We start from the raw sequence: 12109 nt of genomic DNA, 5'->3' as shown, positions 1-12109 counted from the left end.
AATGAATTATAAAACCTAATGAAATAAGGCTTTAAAAAACAGAGGCATTTTGTTACTATTTCAGAGTGCATCTCATTTTTAAAAATGTCATGCATTTTAATGACTTAAGGGAATTTTAAGCAAAAAGTCCATATTAAAATTTAGAAAATGTCTAGAAGAATAATGTTCAAAAATTAGTTGAGAATATTGGCCTAGGAGTCAGAAAACTTAGGTTAGATGGTGATAATAATGGTACCTTCCTCCCAGGATTTTTGTGAAGATAAAATTAAATAATATTTCTAAAGCACTTTTCAAACTTTAGGTGTTATATAAATGTTATTATTATTATTAATAAAATGAAAGCCTTGGACTAGATGTCCTTTGAGATTCTCTTCCCTTTCCTTTTTCCCAGGTCTAGATCTAGGAACCTACATTCTCATTGGATGAGAATATCTGGTATATACATGTGTGTTGAAGTGAATGAGAAGATAGGTAAACAAAGATATATCTTCATTTTTCTGTTCAATCTACTCTCCATAGAAAAACAGTATTAATGATCTCAGATTTGAATATTGGAACAAATATACATATGAACATACTTTTACTCTTATGTAGAAAGACATGTTGAAGAAGTTACATATATATGGAAGCAATTTTTCTGAACTAGAGTAGTAACAGACATTTCTCAAAGACTATATGGATGAATGCCTTCTCCTTTATTTATAGCCATACCATCTGAGAAGAATAACAAATCTTGTAAGACAGAGGACAGCTCTTAGAATAGTCCTTGCTGAGAGGCAATACTACTCATAAATAGTTCAAAATATATTACACATGACTATAAAATAAATTTCTATATATCTAATTTAATGCATGTGTGTCATATTTAAGGGAATTAAAGCAGAAAATAAAGCTACATGGTGAAAATCTGACTTAAAAAGAGTAGAAAAACTGGCCAATTTCCCTATTCCTCCCAAATTTCCCAACGTCCAACCCCCTTATATACTATGGATTACATTTGATTGAATCTATGATCTATCTCATCATTGTGGATATTCCCTTCCCTAGAACAGATGCAACCCAATTATGCTATCTCATTTACTGTAGAATGGATGTTGTAGGTGGCATAAATTAGTGTTAATGGAGACATAGGCAGGGATAAGAAGTCTTCAGAGTAGAATTAGAGGAGGAGAGCAGGAGAAACTCATTTGGGAAATTACTCAGAACTTTAAGCTGCTACATGATTCAAAATTTTATCTGAAGAGACCAATGCTTACTTATACCTGAAAGTCATGGGACATATTTATCTTAGAGCACTCAAAATTACAGGTGACACAAAGGGCAATGAAAATCATGAGTATAAGTAGGTTTTTGCATGTGGCTAAGGATGAATTGTGTATGATGAGTATAGTAAAAGCCATCTTTGAGGACAGGTATTATTGGAAAAACAAGTGGCTTATTTGGTCATTTAGCAAGACTAAGGGAGAAGAGATGGGCAGTTTATGATAGAGCAGAGAAATTTTTTTGAATGAATGAAAAATACTTTATTAAACACCTCCTATATACCTGACACAGAACTAGGCTCTGGGGATGCAAAAGCAAAACTATACTTGCCCTCAAGGAGCTTATATTCTCTTTGTGTGTGTGTGTAGAGGATATATTAAAGAAACCGGAGGAAAACTTTGAGCCCAGTAAATTGATCTTTTTTGGAGGATTTGTAGAAAGCATGAAAAGAATTGTACAGGATGAGGGGGTATGAATAGGTTGGCAACTGTTCTAGGGTAGGGTAGTTCACAGCAGATACATTCAATTGTAATCCATGATATATGATGGGAAACTTGAGAGGAACAGGGAAACTGGCCAGTTTTCTTATCTTTAAAGCCAGGTTTTCACCAGGTAGCTTTATTATCTGCTTTAATTCTCTTCAATATCACATACTTGTATTAAACATATATATTTATATATCCTCATATATAAATTTATTTTATAGTCATATGTAATATATTTTGAACTATTAGTAATTCTGCAAATAGAGAGAGATTTAAAGCTTTAAATCACATTCATGGAGTTTTTTTCCCCAAACTTCTAAATTCTTATTATGAGAACATAATAAAAATTTAGAAGTTTGAAAAAAAAACTCAACAAACATAACAATACAATAACATAACATAATAAGAATTTTTGATATGCCTAAATATTTTTATCCATATCTTAGATTATAATTACTATAAAAGCCTTACATGGTATTCAAATATCCCTTAAGGATTAGAGAATTCTAGCAGTTACCTTGAGTTTTTTTTTTTTTCAAGGACCTATGCTATCACTGGAATCCTAAGTAGTGCTGTTAGAACTATGTAGAAAACACATAAAGTAATTGAATATCTCATAAACTACCCTCAGAAAGGAAATGAACTTGAAGTTGCCAACAGAACAGACTGATACTTCATTGAGTCTCTTTCTTAAGGTCCTACATTTCCCCCAAGAGTCACAGAACTACCCTGTGGAAGATAATCTTCTTTTGGGTCTGCCAAATAAGCATTCTCTTCCAATCGGACCTTAACTGTCCAAATATCATTGTAATAATAAGGCAGGGGAAGCCAAATTTGCCCCCATTAGGATGGCTTTGCTCTCCAGAAAGGATACTGCTTTGGAACTCTATCTTTTCTTTCTCCGAGATGCATTTCTTTTTAGAAATTACTCTTTCTCCAGGAGTTCTAATGCTTGAACTTTCAAGCTTAGGAATCTCCATGTGAGGGGCCACCTATGAAGCAAACTCTGTCCAGAGATTTTTCTTTTGGAAGGAGAAAGGGAAACAAGTATTTTTAATAACTTTTAAGCATCTACAATATTTCAGGAATATGAATCCATCCTTAGATACTCATTTGATATGACTCAAGCCACTTTACTTCTGTTTGCCTTGTTCATTCTTAAAGAGGATTGATGCCACAGAGAAGGAAATGGCAAACCACTCCAAAGACAGACAGCATTGGTGTGCTATGGTCCATGGGGTCACAAAGAGTCCAATATAACTCAGTGACTGAACAACAAATGTGCCAGCCACTTGTTAAGTGCTTTATAAATATTATCATATTTGATCTTCACAACAATCCTAGGCGGTAGGTGCTATATTCCCATTTTACAGCTGAAGAAACAGACAAAACATATAAGTGACTTGCCCCAGTCTTATAACTATAAGTGTCTGAGACTCAGTTTAAGGTCATCTTCCTGACTTCAGGGCCAGTGCTTCATCTAATTGATATTTAGCTATCTCAGGCCAGAAGTCTGGATTCTGGGATTATGCTGCCAAGACATTTGAAGTCACTATCCTCTCCATCTAGGAGACTGGGGTTTCTGATGACTATCTATGAACTACCATCTTGAACTCCATATGGGAGAGAATAGATCTACTTTCATCATGTACTTGTACAGGAATTCCATCAATGCTCTGCTCATTGTTACCTCTTGGGGGGAGAAAATCTATTCTCTGGCTTGTGTTCAAAAAGCTGGGACAGCTCCCTTTAACTTGCATAAGATCTTGTCCTGAAGGAGTTATGACTAATTCTGTGGAGTGTAGGGAGGCAGGAGTAGAGACTATGTAAATATTTCTGTAATCTCCTGCTGTTTCTGAATATAGAATGTATTAACCACAGAGAAGGGCAATTTCTTTGAGAATTCTTTCTAATGAATCCTACCAGCCAATCAATCACCTTGGAAGCTGCTTCAGTCGTTGTACTCTATCAGGAGATGTCTCATGTTCTACGGACATGTCAGTACCCCTCCATGGGAAGTGTCCCTCAAATGTTGCCAAAAGGTTGTGCTGATGAGGTCATTCAATGGACTGAGAAGCTCAACTGACTGATTTGGGATACCCCTCATCACTGCCCTCCCATTCCTGTACATGAGATTCTAAGGGAAAAGACTACTACAATGAAATCACTACAAAGGGAAATGGCATGGTCACTAAGTGGGGGAAAGAAAGAAAGGCTTCATCAAGGAAGGAAAGAGGCCCAAGGCCCATGGGAAAGGAAAAAAAATACAGGCCCAAGTGTAATAGCTCTGGCTTTTTTTGATCCTGTTGTTCCCGAATATGTTTGATTTGTTTGTTCCCACATTTTGCTGTGCCTCCCTGGCAGATGGCCCATCTCACTGCACTGGAAGAAAACAGGATGGCAGAATCTTGTTACCGTGGGAATTAAGCTTATTTGTGTTAGTTCAGTTACTGCTGGAAACATTCATTTTGTTTTCAGAATTTTTTTAAAGAATGTCCCATCATGGCAGGTGATCCTTTGTCATTCATTGGTTTTCCCTGTTGTGCTTTCGGACAAAGATAGTAATCCAATAAAAGTGAGAAAGAGAAATTGGACTACCAGTTTGTCTGCCTTATCTGATAATGTATAGTAAATTCAAAGGGACATTTATCAGAAACAGATAATCCAGTTATCTACTAGACTAGTTACTAGTGATCTGTAAGTCCCCTTAAGTGGAAGGGAAGAGGAACAAGGGAAAGAGAAGAGATGGAAAAAAGGAAAGGGAAAGGAATGAAGAAGGGGAAAAGAGAAAGAAAGAAGGTAAGTTGGGAAGGGAAAGAAAGAAACGAAGTGAAGTAAAGGGAATGAAGGGAAGGGAAAGAAAGAAGGGAAGAAAGGAAAGGAAAGGGAAGAAAGGGAAAGAAGAAAAGAAAGGTAAGGGAAGAAGGGAAAAGAAGAGAATGGAAAAGAAGGGAAAGGAAGAAATGAAGGGAAGGGAAGAAAAAAGTGAAGAGAAGGGGGAAAGGCATTTATATAATACATGCTCTGTGCTGGGCATTTTGCTAAATGTTTGCAAAATATTATCTTATTTGATTTTCAAAATGACCCTGAGAAATAGATGGTGCTATTCCCATTTGACAACTGAGGAAATTTTGAGGAAAAAATAGGGTTAAATAACTTGTCTATGGTCATCAGCTATCAACTGTCTGGGCCTGGATTTGAACTCAGGTCGATACAGGACTATAAGACCAACACTTCATCTACCAAACCACCAAGCTGTAGTGAATGTTTTAAATTTTATTCTCTCAGATATTATTAAAGTTTTTCTTGTTTAGTAAGTAGTAGACTTTTAAAATTTGGCATACATCCATATTGTGTGAGTTGTTTGATTTAAATGGTCTGACCTTTGTTAAATTCTGGGCAACTAGGTGGCTTATACTACTGAACCCAGAGTCAGGAATACCTGAATACAAATCTGGCCTCAGAGGTGACCCTGAACAAGTTATTTAACTCTGTTTGCCTCAGTTCCTCATCTGTAAGATGACTTAGAGAAAGAAATGGCAAACCATTCAAGTATCTTCGAAAGAATATCCCAAATAGGTTCATAAAGAGTTGAACTTGACTGAAAATGACTGAATAAAAACCAAAAAAATATATATATATATATCGAATTCTACATTTTATTTCTTTTTCAAAAATAATAGCTTTTTATTTTCAAAATATATACAAAAATAATTTTCAACATTCACTCTTGTAAAACCTTGTGTTCCAAAGTTTTCTTCCTCCCTTCTCCTACTCCCTCCCCAAGACAGCAAGTAATCCAATATATATTAAACGTGCAATTCTTCTATATGTATTTCCATGTTTATCATGCTGCACAAGAAATATCAGATCAAAAAGGAACAAAAGAGGAAGAAAAATGAAAAGCAAGCAAACAACAAAAAAGGTGAAACTACTATGTTGTGATCCACATTCAATCCCCACAGGACTCTTTTTGGATGCAGATAGATAGCTCTCTCCATCACAAGTCTATTGGATTGCCCTGAATCACCTCATTTAAATTTTTTAAAAAGAAATAACAGAACCACCTATTTCTAGGTTAACACTTGGTTTTGCAATTAGATTTAACTTTCCTATTTTGGATCCTAAAGAGAGAGAAAGGAAGGGAAAGAAAATCACTATTGCTAATAAGGGATAGGGCTATGGACAGGACTTATGATTTCACTGATCTAGAGAGCTATATATACATAAAATGATTGGTCATATGTTGAGGTAATTATCATTCTGCCGCAGTATCTATGAGAAAAGACAACTGAGGTTTTTTGAAAGAACTAAAAAGAGTCATTCACTAAAATAGATAACAATCATTTGAGGGTTTAAAGGAAGGCTTCTTAACTGTGGATCAAAACCCTACAGGGAGTCTTAAAACAGAATATGGAAGTTTTGAAATTATGATTTGTTATCAGCAAGTGTTTGATTGTACACCTATTTTATATACTTGTATAGCTATAGTAGCATAAAAATTTCTTGGGCAAAAAGGGGTCTTGAGTGAAAAAAAGTTTAAGAATCCCTGCTTTGAAAGAGGGCATACAGAAATAAGAAAATTTGCGGGAGGGGAAAGAAAAGGGCAGTACCACATAAAGTGTACAACAATCCCCCTATGCTTTATTTTTCTTAGTTTTTCTGCAGAGCCTAGAACAGTGCTTTGGAAAATGTAAACATTCAATAAATGTGATTATTCATATTGATAATGATGAAAAAAAGCTTAAGGAGAACAGCTGTCTTGGCACCTAGGAACCCATTCTAGGTTGGTAAGAAATCTGCCTGGGTTGTACCATTTACCTGAATTTTTACCAGCTAGTCATAAATTTTAAGTCTTGTAAGTAGGTGTACCATGAAGATAATAAAAATAATATTAATTTGATATGATGTATGATATAAAGTCAATTAAGGACAGAAAGAGAATATTGTCTAAGATTCTGAATATTTTAAAATCATTTGTGAGAGATGTCACAAATTGACATTAAACAAATTCCATACAAGTAACTATTTTACTATTTTAATTTTTAATGTACAATCTTAAAAATTTTGCCCCTCTTCCACCCGTTCAGAATGCAATATAACATCAATTGTATAATTGTATCATGCATGTATCAATTTGTATAATTGTGACATATGAAGTAAAAAACAATTAACTTTTTTTTTCCCTAAGGCAATTGGGGTTAAGTGACTTTTCCAGGGTCACACATCTAAGACGTATAATTAACTTTAAATATTACTATATTTATTTAAGCAAAACTGCCTTTTAGATAACTTTTAGAAGTTCTAAGAATGTATATGTGTGTGTGTGTGTGTGTGTGTGTGTGTGTGTTTCCTTTTGAAAAGTTTATTTATCAAACATTCACCAGGAAAATTGCTCTTTGCCTAACGAGCAGTGCCTAATGGTAGTGAAGGACTATGCAGAATGTTTCTACTATAACTCCATAGGAAATTATTGTAAATAGAATGAAGTTTATTCTGGGAAAGTCTGTCTAATCCTCCTTTTTGGAATTTGCAAACTTCCTTTGGAAATATGCTAGAATGCCCAATAAAATTGTAAGACTCCAAATGAAATACAAAAAGTTCAGTACATCATGATTTCTTTTGGAAATAATTTACTTGAAATTATCATGAACAATGTTTGTTCTAGGGTAGATTTTCTGATCTCTAGTCAAAAATGGGTCCAAAGGGAGTTTGAAAAAGCCAAAGAAATACTTCCCTCAAACTCATAATATTCTGTTCATGGTAATTTCTTTCATAAGTACCTTGAAATGTTCAATGGAATTATGTGAATTGGAGGAAAATTTTTATATTGAGGAAAAAATTCTAATCTCTTCTTTTGGCCTGGATTGAAATATACATTTTTGATGAAAGAAAATGCCAACCTTAGAACTTCTTAAAGGCACTATAAAGAATAAAAAAATGAGTTTCACAATTTCTTTTGTGTGTGCATGTGTCATGTACTTCTTTGGCAGTCTGGGGAAACCAGATTTTTTTCTCAAAATGACTTTTTAAATGCATAAGATAAAAAAATAGAATTTAAAAGGACATATAGTTATAAAAATAAAAACCAAGGTCATAGGCCCCAAGTTATGAATACCTGATTCTAGTCCAACTCTAGTGGACTAGTCCAATTGGACTAGACTCTAGTCCAACTATTTTATTGATAAGGAAATTGAGGACAAAAGAATTTGTTTTGTTTGTCTGAAGTCATGCAGATGCTCTATGATAGAATTGGGATTCAAATCTAAATTCTCTAAATCCCAAGCCAAAGTTCTTGCCGTTGTACTGGCCTGTCATTTCTGAGTCACTGAAGTGACTATGGTACTACATACCACTACCTACTTTTTTTTTTAACATGGTCCTATAAACAAATAAACTTAAAAATAATCTCTTCCACATTCATAATATCCCAACTCCATGTTCTAAAGCAGTAATTTGGATCAATTCGAATGAATGAACCTTGAAAAAAAGGAGATAATTCATGAAGTAAGAGTGCTATGGAATCTTTGGGATTTTCACTGGAAGATGGTGAGATCTATAGGAAAGCCTATTTGATAATTTACTGGGTATGATGCAAAAGGGAATCTTTAAGGTTCCAATATATGGCCTTGAAGGCCTCTTTTAACTCAGATTTTGTGAATTTTTCTCAATTGTTACTTAAAAAAAGAAAACCAATAATATTGAAAAAGTTATCAAAAAATTTTTTTTTAAATCCACTCTTGTTTGTCTCTGGTTTAACACAAAACAATAAATAGTTCTCCTGCTTTTGCTTACTTAGCTTTACATCAGTTAATACAAGTGTTCCCAGCTTTTTCTGATACCATCTACATTGTTTCTTATGGATAAGTTCATCCCAATCACATTTTTACAGCTGTTAATGTTAGCTGTGTATTTAGTTTCTTGTTTCTTATTCTCTTATTCTTTCCTATTCTTTTTCTTTTTTTATCCTGTATCTTTTCAAGAATCTGTGTTGCTTCAGACCACTGCCTCCCTTAATCTACCCTACTTTTCCCTCCTCCTCTCTTCTTTCTCTTCTTCATTTCTCTTTTACTTCCCTATTGGGTAAGATAAATCGCTATAAATTACCAGTATTCATTCATGAAGCTCTTTTCAAAATGGAAAATCTGTTTAACTAGATCCTCCAAGAAACATCAAAGTAACTAGATTATATATACTATTGGAAAAGTATCTCTCCAAAAGTTTAATTTTTTTTTTTTTCATTTCTGAATTCTCTTCTTTCTCCTCCCCTCTCCTACTTATTGAGGGGACAAGAAAAAAAAAAAGTTCATTATAAATCTTTATAGTCATGTAAAACAAATTCCTACATTAGTTATAGACAAAAAGAGTCCATCAGCTATCTATAGGGAGATAGAGAGTTTCACTGGAATTGTGGTTGGTTCTTGTGTTGATTAAAGTTACTATATCTTTCAAAGTTGATTACCTTTACAGTATTGCTGTTATTGTATAAATTGTTCTCCTGCTTTTGCTTACTTAGCTTTGCATCAGTTAATACAAGTGTTCCCAGCTTTTTCTGAGACCATCTACATTGTTTCTTATGGATGAGTTCATCCCAATCACATTTTTACAGCTGTTAATGTTAGCTGTGTATTTAGTTTCTTGTTTCTTATTTTCTTATTCTTTCCTATTCTTTTTCTTTTTTTATCCTGTATCTCTTCAAGAATCTGTGTTGCTTCAGACCATTGCCTCCCTTAATCTACCCTTCCTTTCCCTCCTCCTCTCTTCTTTCTCTTCTTCATTTCTTTTTTACTTCCCTATTGGGTAAGATAAATCTTTACACCCAACTATGTATGTATGTGTTCCATACCCAACCAGTTTAGATGACAGCGAGTTTCAAATGATGGTTCAAATACTGCCTGCCACCACTTTCATTATACAAATTCTTTCCTACTTATTTCACTTGAGAATAATTCCCTCTATTTTTTCCCTTCCCCACCTCTATCCCTCATTCTCATCCTTCTATTTTTCTTCCGAGATCATTCCACTCACATCCATGTTTTCTAACAGTGATAGTAAGGTTTTGAAGGTTTAATACATATCATCTTCCCATGTAGGAATGTAAACAGTTCAACATCATCTAGTCTCATGATTTCCCACTAATGTTTAGCCTTTTATGCTTCTTTTGATTCTTCTGTCTGAATAACATTTTTAAAAATTGAGCTTTTGATCTTTTAATCAGAAGCAAGTTCTCTATTTTCTTACATATCTCTTTCCCCTCCTTATAGGATTATATTCAGTTTTGTTGTGTAAGTTATTCTTGGCTGTTTTCTTAACTCATTTTCCTTCTGGAATATCATACTCTAAACCCTCTTGTTCTTTATAGTGATAACTGCTATATCTTGTGTGATCCTGGTTGTGGTTTCACAGTATCTGAACCATTTCTTTCTGGCTGCTTTGAGTATTTCAAAACCTGGGAACTCTGGAATTTGACTATAATAATGGGAGTTTTCATTTTGTAATTTTTCTCAGGAGGTGAAGAGTAGATTTTTAAAAATTCTTACTTAGCTCTCTGGTTCTAATATAACTAGGCAGTTTTTCTTTATAATTTCTTGAAATATAATATCTAGCCTTTTTTCTTTATTCATGGCTTTCAGGTAATCCAATGATTCTTAAATTATCTCTTCTGCAGATCAGTTGGTTTTCCTCACATTTCTTCTAATTTTTTTTTTCATTCTTTGTTTTATTGTTTCTTGGTGTCTTATGAAGTCATTAGCTTCTACTTGGCTGATTTTAATTTTTAAGGAGTTATTTTCTTCAGTATTATTTTTGTGCCTTTTTTACCAAGTTATTAATTTCCTTTCATTATTTTTTTCAGAGCTCTTATTTCTTTTCCTAAATTTTCCCTCTATCATTCTTATTTTTTGTTCTTTTTTAACTCTTTCTTTATCTCTCCTAGGAATTTTTATTAGGCTTATGTCCAAACTGTATTTTTCTTGGAGGGAGGCTTTGCTCATAGATGTTTTCAGATCAATGTCTTCTGGATTTGTGTTTTGAGATTCCCTGTCATCATATTGTTAGGTTTGTTTGTTTGTTTTTAGGGGGTTTTTTTGCGCTCATTTTTTATCCTACTTCTTATCTTTAGACTTTATGTAGTATTGTGTTCTGCTTATCTCTGTGGTGTTGAACTATTCTGAGCTTCTGTCTTTTATACTTATACTGTTCTCACAACTCATTCTGGAGATTTAACATTGTGTGATCCAGGAAGAAGTCTCTGATGCTTCCCTGGTCTGTGCTCTGCAAATTCCTCACCGAGTTAGGGTCTGTTGACTTGTGTGTAGTAGAGTTCTGTAGACTGCTACTGGACTTAGTCACAATAAATCCACTAATCCACTGGAGGTTCTGCAGATTCAGAGTAACTGAACCATTGGGTTTCCCCTTAGCTTTAGTCTCCTTCTCTGCTTTATTCCACTGCAAAGTTATATGTGGTATTAAAGGTAAGAGCTGAGTTTTCATTCCCTTTGTGGACTGCTTGGTTGTTAAAGTAAGGTGCTTTTCTTCAGCCTGGAACTGTGACCCAGAACTGGATAATGGGCAACAAAACTGCTAAATGACTGACCTAGTGCTAATATAGTGGTCCTCTACAATCTCTGCCCAAGTATTCACTCTTTTTATCCTTTCTTCCCTTCCACTACTACCATGACCTTTAAAGACTATTGCCATTTCTACCTTCTGAGGTACTGTTGCTAATGCTGCACACTCCTGGGCAGTCCCACCCTAGTGTCTGTAGACCTATTTCCCCAAACTACCCTATGTTGGGGAAGAAGACTCATTATGACTTTCTCTTGACTTTCTGGATCAGAATTTGATTTGGTATACTTTATAGGTACTCTGTAAGAGTTTGTGGGGGAGCCAAGGCTTTTCCTTTGCCTTTTTCAATTGTTACTTTCTAGAGAAATTCTAGGTATGATATCTGGCATTTCCTTTTGGATTTTACCCTTTTGTTAACTGCTTTTCAGATTGCTATTTAAAATAGTCAATCTCTACCATCTTATATTAGTGCCTCAGCAGAACAGGGATCTACTATTTTGAATATTCTTCAAGGATGGAAGTTTTTGCATTCTAATCTAGGGGGAAGGCTCTTCTCATTCCCACCTACATCTTTAAATCAGGGAGGGGAAGACTCTCAAGGTTTCTAGCCAAAGCAGAAATGTTTGCTATGTACATTAAATCTGAGTCAATCAGAACTCACACCAGAAAACCCTAAAAGGAGCCCTGGCCAGACTCAGAAAGACTAAAACAACTGAATAACTAAGATCAAAAAGAATTTAGCTCTAGGAAGCTTTTATTATTAGGTGGCAAAGACTAAGACAATTACATTTCAA

Source organism: Sarcophilus harrisii, chromosome 1 (assembly GCF_902635505.1).
Source record: "Sarcophilus harrisii chromosome 1, mSarHar1.11, whole genome shotgun sequence".
NCBI classification, from domain to species: Eukaryota; Metazoa; Chordata; class Mammalia; order Dasyuromorphia; family Dasyuridae; genus Sarcophilus; species Sarcophilus harrisii.
Note: the sequence above shows the minus strand (reverse complement) of the source record.